Below are 13,396 nucleotides of genomic sequence, written 5' to 3'. Positions count from 1 at the left end.
CACTGCTCAGTTCGCAATACTGGTGTTGGAGTGTGCTTCCCCAGTAATTTGGTCAAGAAGTAGGAGCGAGAAGATGTGGCGGTTGGTTGTGGCACATTTTCACCTTGGCCACGGCCCTGTCCTCTACACGCACCATCACCAGAAATGTCCAGTTCCACGTCCCTTGCCACGCGCCTTGCCCATTGTAAATTAAGTAAAATAGCTTACACTCGCACTATCAGTGGAAAAAGGGTAATATAAAGGAGATTAGAACCGTGGAAGAGGAAAACCACAGTTCTATTTCTCTGGCCTACACCAGAATCTTTTAAACAGATATATTTGTGACTGAACAGACAGGGAGACACTATTACTGTTTTTTTTACGGCAAAAAATGCCAAAAGCAGGATAATACCGAGATTTGACCCGTGGAACTGCAAAACCACAGTTATAGTTATGTGGCGTACACCAGACTCTTTTAAACAGATATATTGGTGTCTGACCAGTCAGGGAGACACTATTACAGTTTTTTTTTACGGCAAAAAATGCCAAAAGCAGGATAATACCGAGATTTGACCCGTGGAACTGCAAAACCACAGTTATAGTTATGTGGCGTACACCAGACTCTTTTAAACAGATATATTGGTGTCTGACCAGTCAGGGAGACACTATTCCAGTTTTTTTTTACGGCAAAAAATGCCAAAAACAGGATAATACAGAGATTTGACCCGTGGAACTGAAAAACCACAGTTCTATTTTTCTGGCCTACACCAGACTCTTAAACAGATATATTGGTGTCTGAACAGTCACAGACACACTCAATTTTTTTTGGGGGTGGGAGAAATACCAAAAGGTTAATAAGAAGCGTATTTGGACAGTCTGACTGAGGAAAAAAAAAAACAGGATTTAGAATGAAAAAAATATATTTTTTCCTGACCCCTGAGACCGGGTGATAAGTCTAGCAATTTGACCAACAGGAGCACACAGGACTGTAATGCAGCGTTTGCTGGTATAACCACTGCATCTGCTATATAGCCTGCCTGCCTGATATCTGAGATGGATATTAGTCCTGAGAAGGACTGTTTGTTTGATTTGGCAGGCTTTAGAGACCCTACATTACCTATTTCGCACTATATATCTCTCCCTAACTCAGCAGCACTCTCCCTACACCGTCTGATCTGGAGCGAGTAACGAGCAGTGTCGAGCATGCTCGCTCAACACTAATCCTGAAATGTGCTGAGGCAGAAGTGGATGAATATGCTGCATCCTGAAGGCCAAACAATTTATGCCTTTCAGGGATTAATGGAATATTGCTTTTTATTCTAGTAACTAATTAATTGTGTCTATACTTTTTTTTAATCACTGATTTTATGAATATTGCTCATAAAATAGTAAATCCCACCAAAATTAATAATTGTAGAAAAGAGCTCACAAAATTATTTTTTTGTTATTCATGTAGGAGTGAGCCAGGGTGTCTCCTCATATAATATTTTAAGCATTAGTGATGCAAAATTAAACTAGTATAATTGCTTCATTTTTTATTTATGTTACCTGTGACTTAGTAATGAGTTAGTCCAGCATTTAAGAGTCTACTATTAGGAAATATTGAGCCACTTTTACACATACCTCTGCTTTTCTTATAAACTCATGTTATACCTCCCAAGTGTCCATCTTTCAAAGAAACTGTCTAAATTTTTTTTACCCAAATCTCTATGATCTAATTTGCTTTTTCCATGGCCCTATTTTTGGAATTGGTTAATAAAATGTCATTAAAGGAAACCGGTCATGAGGCTTTTATACCTCAAGCTAATGCCAGTTATGTAAAAGAACAGTAATGCTGATCATATTCATATCTTTATTTTCGAAATCTAGATTGTTGGATTGTTATGCAAATGAGCAGCAAGTGCAGTGGGCTGTCAGTGCACTTACAGCTCTGCTGCCTCGCTTCCCTACTCCCTGCTCGTATCCTGTCTCCTGTCAGTGATTGACAAATCACTGTTCTTTCAGTAACCTGCGTCCCCAGCCAGAGATCTAGTGCAAGCACAGCCCCTCCCTGCATGCACAGTATGGTATTAATGAAGAAGACTGTCAGTGTTTGGCATGATATGCATATTTTCCAGATCACGCTAGACACTCATGTAGCACCCTGAGGATTCGGCTGCTACAGGGGTATTGCACCTCAACCCAGAGGTGTGATATTCCACTCCCGGGTAAGGAAGGAGTGTGGAACTGAGCTCAGATAGACTGCATGCACTACATACATCCCATTCCAGAGGAGCAGGCCGACGGTACTCCCACTTAGAAATGTGCAGGTACAACCGAGCCTGTTCCTGGCTGGAGTGGGAGGGGGGTGGTACATCCCATGTAGTGTAGGGGCAGATAGGGGGAGCAGTCTGGGTAGAGATAGGAGCTCATTGGGTGCTGGTCACCTGAGCTCACACATAGAGGGATATATAAGGAGGGCACCAACTTAGATCAGGGTCAGACGCTGAGAACAAGTCAGTTGGAGAGAGAGAAGAAAACAGCAGCCCTGGAGAGAGAGAGAGGAGAAAGAAAGAGAAAGACCCAGAGGGGGAAGACTGAAGGGACCCAAGAACCCAAATTAGAGCACCGGGTGAGGAGTCAGCACAAGGGTACCGGAACCCAAGCTGGTGGGGGCAAAAACATCCCTAGCCAGAGACCGGAGGCTGTGGGCAGCATCTGCCACGGCCACCCACTACATCCACCCTGAAGGCATACCACATGGAGGGTCAGGGAACCTAAGGCCAGGGGTTGCCCAACAGAAGGCCCGAGGGAGCTGGACCTAGGTGGATCACTGGTGGGGACGGCTGAAGAAAGGACAGAGGGAGAGCTCAGGGCCACGCTCCGGACTTGTTTGGGGGTTGGCCGGATCCAGGACCTGGTGGACGCAGCACGGCTCGGGTGGTCACTAACAGCTGGAGTGACCGAAACATCAGCAGTAAGTAAACTCCCTTAACTGCACAACCCGAGTCTGTCTTCATTGCCGGCTGCACCGCACCACCACAACCCCCATCCTCTGCGCCTGTCCCCTCTGAGGCTATACCCCTCCCGTTGGGGGTTATCCCACCAAGCTGCACATCCACCATCAGCCTCAGCGGACCCTGCTGCAGCGGCGGCCACAGTGACCGCATCACAACGGGTGGCGTAGTCGACACAAAAGAACTCTTATAACATCAGTAAGGACTGCCACATAACACATAGCTTGACGCCCTGGGCACGGGACCGGGTCTCAGCCGCTCGGAGACTACAACCCCCCATCTGATCCGGTGCCGGGTATTCCCCTCAAAAAGGAATATGTCCCAGGGGGCGCGTCACTCACTGACCACTGTATTCACTCCAGCTGCTTGTACCTACACTGATCATCCTAGTGAAAAAGATGGTTAATGTTTTGTGAGATCTGCAAACTATGCAAATCGCGGCTAATATTGAAAGTCTTCTTCATCAGGACCTCACTGTGCATGCATCGCCCCAGGGAATGACAATGCTTGCAATAGAGAGGTGGGAGAGGCAGGCCACTGAAAGAATTCTAACATGTCAGTCACTGACAGGATACATGCAGTGGGTGGGGAATAGGAAGAGTTGCAGCAGAGCTGTAAGTGCACTCCCCCCTCCTCACATGTGGCTCATTTGCATCAAAAGTCAATCATACATTTCTCTAAAATGTAAATCAAGATTTCTAAAGTAAAGGTATGGAGGTAGTTAGCATTACAGCACTTTTACATGAATGGCATTTTTTTGGGGTTTAAAAAAACCCGTGACAGGTTCCCTTTAAAGAGATTGTCCCATAAACAACAGTTGTGACATTTCCACAGGATAGACAATAAATGTTTGATCACTGAGAGCATGGTTGCTGAGATCTGCACCCATCCTGAGAACACAAAAGTTAAAAGTTCCCTGTATGAATGGAGTGATAGTGAGCATGAGGGAGCTACAGCTCAAGTAGTCAAACCACCAGTGATCATGCAAGATGTGTATCTTTTACATGACATATCCTACTCTGGTTTTTTGTCCTGTTATAAAATACATAAATAAAATGCATGAAAAGAATAGATGAAGTATCATTTCAAGGTGGTAGAGATTTCACATTCTGCAAATGTGCCAAATGGGAAATAACAGGAAGTGGGTGACAGACGTGTTTGGAACAGTTTGTGGCTTTTTAAAATAATTCTTGACCAGGGATTTTACCCATTTGAAAGCGTTTTCCAAACTCAGCAGAAATTTGTGCATACATGCGATCACTGTTAGAACCCTCCTGCTTGTTTTTTCCATCTTGTGTTTTGCGGTCACGTGACCATCTGCCTATATATTCCAGCTTCACCCTTTTGGCTGTGCTGGACGTCAGTGTTTGTTTGACTGTTTTGCTAGCCAGGTGCTTCTGTGCCTATTTCTGTCAGTTTGCTTGGTCCTTCTGAGACCTCTAGTACCTTTTTGTCAGTTTATCTTTTTGTGTTCTGCAACAACCTTCTCTGTTCAGGAGGTGTCCCATTTTTGTTCCAGTCCTTTGTTCTTTTAGGGACCCCTTCCTTTATGCTATAGGTCTTCGTTCAGACTAACCGAGGACAAAGGCGAGTCTGTTCGCAAGGAACAGGCAGCCAGCTACATCGTAGGGATTCAGCTTAGTCTAACTGTAGGGATAGCTTTCCCCTTTCTTTCCTTAGTACTTGTTGCAGATCATAACAGTAAGTCCAGCCCCAAAAAACTGAAAGGAAAGAAATTCGGGGATCAGTATGGCTTCCTTCCAGGATTTGGCTCAACGCTTGCAGGGATTGTCTCTGGAGGTGGCCGAGCTCCAGCAACACGTGAGTAGCTGTTCTGGAGCACATTTTTGTGGAACCCAAGATAGGACTGCCTGATGTTTTTTATGGTAAACAGCAAGATTTTTTTTTCCTTTAAAAATGCTTGTTTGTTATATTTTCGCTTGAGAACAAGGTCCTCTGGGAATGAATCACATTGCATTGGTTTTATTATGTCACTTTTGCGCAATGAACCACAAGGGTGGGCCTTTTCTCTCCAACCTAATGATCCATGCTTAAGGTCAGTAGAAGAATTTTTTTCTGCTATGGGTCTATTATATGACGATCCTGATCGAATCTCATCTGCTGAGGCAGAACTCAGGCGTTTGAAATAGGGGTCAGGTGATGTTGAAAATTATTGCACACACTTTAGAAGATGGGCTTCAGATGTCAAATGGAATTATCCTGCTCTGAAATGTGTATTTCTTGCTGGTCTGAGTGAAAGGGTTAAGGATTTGCTGATTGCATTCCCCGCACCTGAGACTCTGCAGGATGCCATTCAATTAGCTGTTCATGTAGATAGGAGGCTGAGATCTAGGCAGAATGAGGTAAAGACTCCTGTAATGCAAGGTCCTAGTCCCCAGAACATCCGCTCAGATGGCGGAGAACCGATGGAGGTTGGGGCGATGTCGATCCGCTCTCAGGAAAGAGACCAGAGGTTCGCCAAGGGATTGTATCTTTTTTGTGGTAAAGCTGACCATTTGATTAAGTATTGTGAGCTTCATTTAAGTAAAGAAAAAAAAAAGTCAGGTACGCCCGTATAGCTTGTTTGCGCTCTGCAGGAGTATTTCTTTCAGGGAGTACTGCTTTGCAGGAAAATTTGATTGAATTTCAGGTATTTGTGGATTGTGGTTCAACACTTAATGTGATTGATAAAGGGTTTTTGGAAAAACTTAATTAAGTGATTGATAAAGGGTTTTTGGAAAAACTTAAATTGAAATCCAAACCTTTGCATAAACCTATTTCTCTGATTGCAATTGATAACACTCCCTTGAAATGTATTACTCACAAGGTTGCTGCATTTCCCCTCACTATCAATGGACTTCACCAAGAAATTTTGGACTTGGTTGTATTAAATAATTTACCCTCTCCGGTCATTCTAGGATTGCCTTGGTTAAAACTGCACAATCCTTTGCTGGACTGGTCTACTAATATGATAAAGTCTTTGAGTCCGAAGTGCTATGATAAATGTTGTAATGGTCGCATTGCGGCTGTTTAAAAAGGGGAATTACCTGTACCTATTCAAGATTTTTGGAGGTTTTTTTCGGAGGAGGAGTCGCAAGTTTTACCTCCTTATAGGGATTATGATTGCGCCATTGAGTTTGTTCCGGTAGCTACTCTTCCCAAGAGTCGCTTGTTTAATCTGACTATCCCTGAAAGAAAGGCCTTGAAGGAGTACATACAGACTAGCCTGGCTGCTGGTCACATTAGACCTTCTAAGTCGCCTGTGGCAGTTGGATTTTTCTTTGTTAAAAAAAAGGACGGGGGTTTACGTCCATGTCTGGATTTTCATGAAATTAATAAGATTACCGTACGCAATTTCTACCCATTACCGTTAATTCCTGACTTGCTTAACCAGTTAGTGGGGGCCAAGTGGTTCTCTAAGAGTGATCTCTGGGGTGCATACAATTTGTTACGAGTGAAGGAGGGTGATAAATGGAAAACTGCTTTTAACACTCCGGTAGGTCATTTTGAGAATCTGGTGATGCCTTTTGGTCTTACCAATGCACCTGCATTTTATTAATGACATCCTGAGACCTTTGATTGGTAAGAATGTGGTGGTGTATTTAGATGACATTTTGATTTATTCGCCAGATCTGGAGTCCCATTGGCAGAGTGTACGTGAAGTTTTGCAGTTATTGAGTGATAATTCACTCTTTGCTAAGCTGGAGAAATGTGAGTTCACTGTGCAGAAAATTATTTTTTTGGGCTACATTGTCTCCAGCGAGGGCGTTGAAATGGACCCGGTGAAGGTTCAGGCTGTGCAGGAAAGGCCTAGGCCTATTGGTTTGAAATCTATACAGAGATTTTTGGGTTTTGCCAATTATTACAGGAAAATCATTAAGAATTTTTCTGTAATTGTTAAGCCTCTAACCGATCTCACCAGGAAAGGTGCGAATACGGTCCAGTGGACTACTGAGGCCATTGAAGCATTTAAGTATCTCAAAGAGAGGTTCAGTTCTGCCCCTATCCTTATGCAGCCTGATGAGACCAAGCCTTTTTTGGTCGAGGTCGATTCTTCATCGGTGGGGGTCGGAGCAGTTTTGTCTCAGGAGAACAGGGATGGAGTACATCCATGTGCCTTCTTTTCGAAAAAAAAATTCGGAAACCGAACTGAATTATGATGTTGGAAATCGCGTTTGAACATTGGCGTCATTTTTTGGAAGGCGCTAGATTTCCTATTCAGGTTTTCACAGATCATAAGAATTTGATCTATCTGGATGCTGCCAAGCGCTTGAATGCCCGTCAAGCTAGATGGGCACTTTTTTTTTCTCGGTTTCATTTTTCTGTTACCTATATCCCTGGTACTAAGAATGTTAAAACCAATGCTTTATCTCGCAGTTTCTCTCCTACGGTCGGTGCCGAGGAGGAGGAGAGCATTTTACAGAAAGAAGTTGTGGTGGCGGCATTGGACTCTGTTTTGGAGAATGGGATTCTGAAAGTTCAAGATGATGCTCCATCTAACACTCCCCATGGGAGGTTTTTCGTGCCTAGAACCTTTAGGAGAGATTTGTTTGTGGAGTGTCATGAGTCTCGGTTGGCAGGTCATCCAGGTATTTCTGAGACTAAGAGACTTATCAGTTGCAGCTTTTGGAGGCCTGGATGGCAGAAAGAAGTCATCAAGTGGGTGCGTCAATGTACTGTGTGTGCTAGGTCAAAGGCTTCACATACTCCTGCTGCGGGGTTGCTTTGCCCTCTGGAGGTTCCTAGTGCGCCTTGGACGTATCTCACAATGGATTTTATTACTGATTTGCCTGTGTCCGAGGGTTTTACTGTCATCTGGGTGGTCGTGGACCGTTTTAGTAAGATGTGTCATTTGGTTCCATTCATTAAGTTGCTCTGCGTCAAGACACTAGCTAAGGCGTTTGTTAACCCTCCGTCACATACAATATCGGTTCTAACGAGTTCACATACAATGTGACTGTCAGGCGCAGGCTAGAAAAATACCTATAATATCTAATGTTTGCAATTTCAGTGCTCTAAAAGTGATCAGTGACCTTCATAGGGATGTAATAAAAGAGACTACACATAATCAGGTGCAAAAAAAACCCATTTACTTAACATAAAACTAATAACTCTGAAATACAAACATTTCAAAACTCCCGCCAAGTAGTCTCCAGTTCGAATCTGTCAAAAAAACTATACAAAGAAAATTTATGGAAACAAACTTAATTTTAAGGTACCTTAAGTACTATTAAACACATATTCAATCAGAATTAGATCCTGAAGTTTCCCCAGAAAAATTACACTTGCAGAGCAAAGAGCAAGAATTACACATCATTTTTGCATGTGTCAGGCAGATTGCATTATGACGTTTGTGACATTCATAATTAGAAAGCCTTCTGATTCCGCTTTCCGTGGTGCAGGTGGTGCATCTCCTTCTTTTGGGAGGTGGTGCAGGTGGTGAATTTTCACTATCATCTTCTGGGCGGAATCTTTTGAGCTGAACTTGAAGGCGAGAGGGGATACCGATTGTTTTCATACTTCTCCTGCGTAGCTCTCCAAGCACTAGTTCATGGGCCAATTTTTTCAGATAGAATCGTCTACGGAGTGGTTCAAGCTTGTTTTCAAGGTAAATGACTTGTGAATTTATACCACTCAAATTCAGCATAGCAAAAAATATGACCATTGGCCAGCGTTTGGAGTTTCTGCTGACGTTGAAAGTTGAGCACATCTGATCAGCTGTATCAACACCCCCTTTGGTTGCATTATAAAATGTAATTATCTCCGGGTTTTTTTGTGCCTCAGTCCCAGGATCGATGGCATCATAATCATGAAGTGTTGATAGAAGAAGTGCAATTTTTTTTGCTTGTGGTACATAGGACACCAAAACCTTTCCATTATGGAATGCAAACATACTGCTGTACTGTTGTCTCCCTTTCACGCTTACAAACTGTGTAGGCAATTCTTTTTTATTTTTTCTTACAGTTCCGACATATGAAAGCTTCTGCATTTTCAGATAATCAATCAGATCACAATTTGAAAACCAATTGTCAGCTATTATATTGCGACCCGATCCAAATAAGGGCTCAGCCAGTCTTTTTACAACATCACTGGGTTTGTTGCTGACACAGTAAGGACCTTCCTGCATAAACTTCCAGGTTGTAAGTGTAGGTCTTACTGGCATCAACAAGGGCATACATTTTTATTCCATATTTGTTAGGCTTTGATGGAATATATTGACGAAAGGCACATTTACCACGAAAACCAGGGAGCATTTCGTCAATAGTGAGATTCTCCCCAGGGCAATAGCTTTTTTTACAGTTTTCAACAAATTTTTGGAATATATCACGAATCGGAGCAAGTCGGTCATGTGTTTTACGTTCGGTTCGGGTAGTTCTGTCGTCAAACCGAAGGCAACGAATTAGAAGCTTGAATCTGTTTATGGACATAACAAGGCCACATTTTTCAACTCCTTCCCCATCTTTACTCCAAAGTTCCTCCAAACTTTGTCTATTTGCCCTATAAGCTCCTGCAAGGTATAATAATCCAAAAAAAGCACGCAGTTCTATTTCATCTGTGGCCTTGATGGTTCTGTTGCAGATGAACTTGTCCTTTATAATGTCTATATATTGGTTGGTATATGTGACAATAGAGTCCAGAATGTCATCTGTGAATAAACTATTCCAGCATTCAACTGCAGTTTTTGCATTACTTGCAGTTCCTATAACTGCAGGAAGGTGAGTAATAATATTTTGAGGTTCCCTACGTTTTTTCTGGAGTGGCTTCTTGTTCCATTGTTTTTTTTTATCTTTTCCCATATAATAAGATTCTACATCTTCATCCTCATCACTGTCACCATCTTGCTCTGTTTCAGAATCCACTTCACATACTTCCACCTCATCATGAGAATCAATCTCACTTTCCTCTCCTAAATCCTCATTCAGTGTGGGGTCTGCATCATCTAACAGCATGTTTGTTACTTCCTCAACATCAAGGTTTTTTGATAAATTGTACATTTTCCTCTCCATTTCAGCAGATAATCTGAAGCAAGAGAAGGAATATGTGTAAGGGAACTACTGTATATGCCTGAGCAGCACACTTTCTTTTTTAGTCTGCCTTATTTCTTTGAAATATCCTCACACTTTCTGCTATACATTCATAAAACAAGCTAAATAAACAATTGTGATGAATAAAAACATAATATACCAACCTTATTGAGTGTGACGTGTTCACATACAATGAGCCTGAGAGATTAGCGCAGTTATATCTGTCCTCCTGAAGCTCTGCAATCCAACTGTGGTATGAGGTTTCACAGAGCTGCTAGAGACAGGAGACTACCTGGAGGGAGGGGATTTCCTCACAATCTGGTGAGGAAGGAGAAACGAAAGTAAAAGAGATGTGCCTGTCAGGCCTATTGTATGTGATGGAGGGTTAAGGAGATTGTCAAGCTTCATGGCGTTCCCACGGATATTGTTTCTGATAGAGGACCTCAGTTTGTGGCTCGCTTTTGGCGTGCTTTTTGTGACAGGTTGGGAGTCCATTTGTCATTTTCGTCTGGGTATCATCCTGAGTCTAATGGACAGACTGAAAGAAAGAACCAGGATGTAGAACAGTTTTTGCGTTGTTTTGTGGCAGACAATCAAGAGGTGTGGTCTGAGTTTCTGCCTCTCGCAGAATTTGCCTTTAACAATCATACATCCTCCTCAGCTGGGTGTTCTCCTTTTTTTTGTTGCACTAGGAGACATCCGTCTTTAGGTTCGTTCTCCAAATTGGGGTCGGCGGTGCCGGAGGAGGAGAATTTTTCCGGTGATTTGGAGAGAGTTTGAACTAATGTACGTTGCAACCTTCAAGAGGCTAACAAGAAGTACAAGAAGTATTTTGACAGGAAACGTAAGGAGTAGTGTTGAGCGAGCACTAAAATGCTCGGGTGCTCGAAGCTCGGGCCGAGCTCGCCGTGATACTCGGGTGCTCGACCCGAGCAACGAGCCCAATGTTAGTCTATGGGAGACTCGAGCATTTTTGCGGTGGCACCCCCGGCAGTCTTTTAAAAGCCTAACAAGTGCCCAAAACGATAGTGACAGTGCTCAAATGATATGGGAACAGCATGGGGATCGCCCCAGGAAGCATTTCTGACCCCCAGGTCACTACTGTCAACAACTTGGTCAGAGGTATTAAGCCACTTTTACAGGCTCACAATAAAACGTTCAAAAACGAAAGTGAAACTTTTTTCCTGTGAAATATGTTAAGGAACATCCTTTCCAGGGTAAAGACTTGTGTATAAGTTAAAATAAATGACCAAAAACAAAAATACTCCTCCACACCTTCGGCTATGTTCAAAAGTAGCATTTTTTATGCGTTTTTGCACTTTTGTATTGCTTTCAACTATGACAAATGCATTCACCGTGAAATGTCATTTTAACATTTTACAACCTTATCTGGCCATGTGCTGTGTGACACATGCATAAAGTTCTGAAAAGACAAGGGAACAGCATGGGGAAGACCCCTGGAAGCATCTCTGACTCCCAGGTTACTGTCTAAAAGTGTGCCCATCATAAGTGATCCTTACCGCATCAGAAGATGCAGACTTGCAACTATCCCCATGCAAGTTCTAGTCCCAGGGCAGTGTTCAATTGTACCTCCCCCATTCCTTGCAATACAAGCTCAAGTATGCAGCCTGCCACCCACCCACCCCCAGGCTGCAATACCATACTGCTTGCTTGAACTTGAAATTGGGCCTTTTAGGCATGTGGAGGCGGAATCTGGCCACCACGTCATGGCTGTGTTGGCGGCCTGGAATCCATACTCAGTCCCCAGCCGCCCGGCAGCCGGGTGTCCATACTCAGTCCCCAGCCGCCCCGCGGCCGGGTGTCCACACACGGTCCCCAGCCGCCAGGGGGCAGCCGGGTGTCCATAAACGGTCCCCAGCCACCCCTATTTCTCCTTGGAACATCCCCCCCACACACTTTTCTTAGCCCGGCCTGCTTTAGGCAGCATTGGACGAGCCCACCAGAGAACCAGACTCCTCCGGTGGGCCCTGACTTCTCCATCGGTGGAGTTGAGAGTGCCAAGATGAGGAGCATGATGATGATGACAGAAGTTAGCATCTGCTATGTTTTCTTTTAATGCAAGTGTAAGTGTGCAGCCTGCCACCCACCCACCCACAGACTGCAATTCCATACTGCTAGCTTGCACTTGAAATGGGGCCTTTTAGTTTGGAGGAGGCCGAAGCTGGCCACTACCTCATGGCTGCTTCGGCAGCGAGGTATCCATACTCAGTCCCCAGCCGCCCATATTTGTCCTGGTGTGCCTTATACATAAGATTAAGCACGTATACCAAAACATTACCTGTGCCCTTGCCAGTGCATTTAGTGGGAAGGAGAGCCTATTCCGCTGTAGTGTGTGCATGCCAAACCCCTGTTCATGGTACATGCGAAGATGCCTCCCACCTTGCACCTGTCGTTGCAGACTTGCAACTATCCCAGTTCAAGTCCTTGTCCAAGGGCAGTGTTCAATTGTACCTCTCCCATTCCTTGCAATGCAAGCGCAAGTATGCAGCCTGCCACCCACCCACCCCCAGGCTGCAATACCATACTGCTTGCTTGCTTGCACTTTAAATTGGGCCTTTTAGGCATGTGGAGGCGGAATCTGGCCACCACGCCATGGCTGTGTCGGCGGCCTGGTATCCATACTCAGTCCCCAGCCGCCTGGTGGCCGGGTGTCCCCGCTTGCTCCCCAGCCTCCAGGGGGTGGCCGGGTGTCCATACTCGGTCCCCAGCCACCCCTATTTGTTCCGGTAACCTTTCCCACACTTTTCTTAGCCTGGCCTGCTTTAGGGCAGCATTGGCCGAGCCCACCGGACTATCAGACTCCTCTGGTGGGCCCTGGCTTCTCCATCAGGGGAGTTGAGAGTGCCAAGGTGAGGAGCATGATGAGGATGATAGAAGTTAGCATCTGCTTTGTTTTGTTGTAATGCAAGCGCATGTATGTAGTAGCGGCTAGGCCTGAGGTGGTCAGCGTTTTGGCGCATATCCTACCTCCTCCGAGGATTGCTGGATGTTTTCCTGCTACTATCCAAGTTCTATGACTCCCGTTAAAACAAAGCTTCAGGTGATAAATGATGGATGAGGTAGTGGCAAAGGAGAAAGAGCAGGAGGAACAGGGACCATTCACATCAATATCAGGCCAGTCAACCAGATATGTCTTGTAGGATATGTTTCTGTAACAAAAGGAGCGGTTCGGCTACACAGTTATAGGGCATACAGTGAGTGCAATGCCTACCAAAAATTTCGAGCCACTCCAATGCCCCTTGGAAATGACATGGAGGTCAGAGGGCGTTAACTAAACCTTTTTTTCCATTTATAGCAACTGGGTCTCCCGTGCACTGTTGGCCTAAGCAGTGAATGGAAGGCTTTCCAAAAATTATGAGGAACTGAAATGCCCCT

The sequence above is a fragment of the Phyllobates terribilis genome, unplaced genomic scaffold, assembly GCF_046119375.1.
Source record: "Phyllobates terribilis strain yellow unplaced genomic scaffold, ASM4611937v1 Scaffold_13__5_contigs__length_258822181, whole genome shotgun sequence".
NCBI classification, from domain to species: domain Eukaryota; kingdom Metazoa; phylum Chordata; class Amphibia; order Anura; family Dendrobatidae; genus Phyllobates; species Phyllobates terribilis.
Note: the sequence above shows the minus strand (reverse complement) of the source record.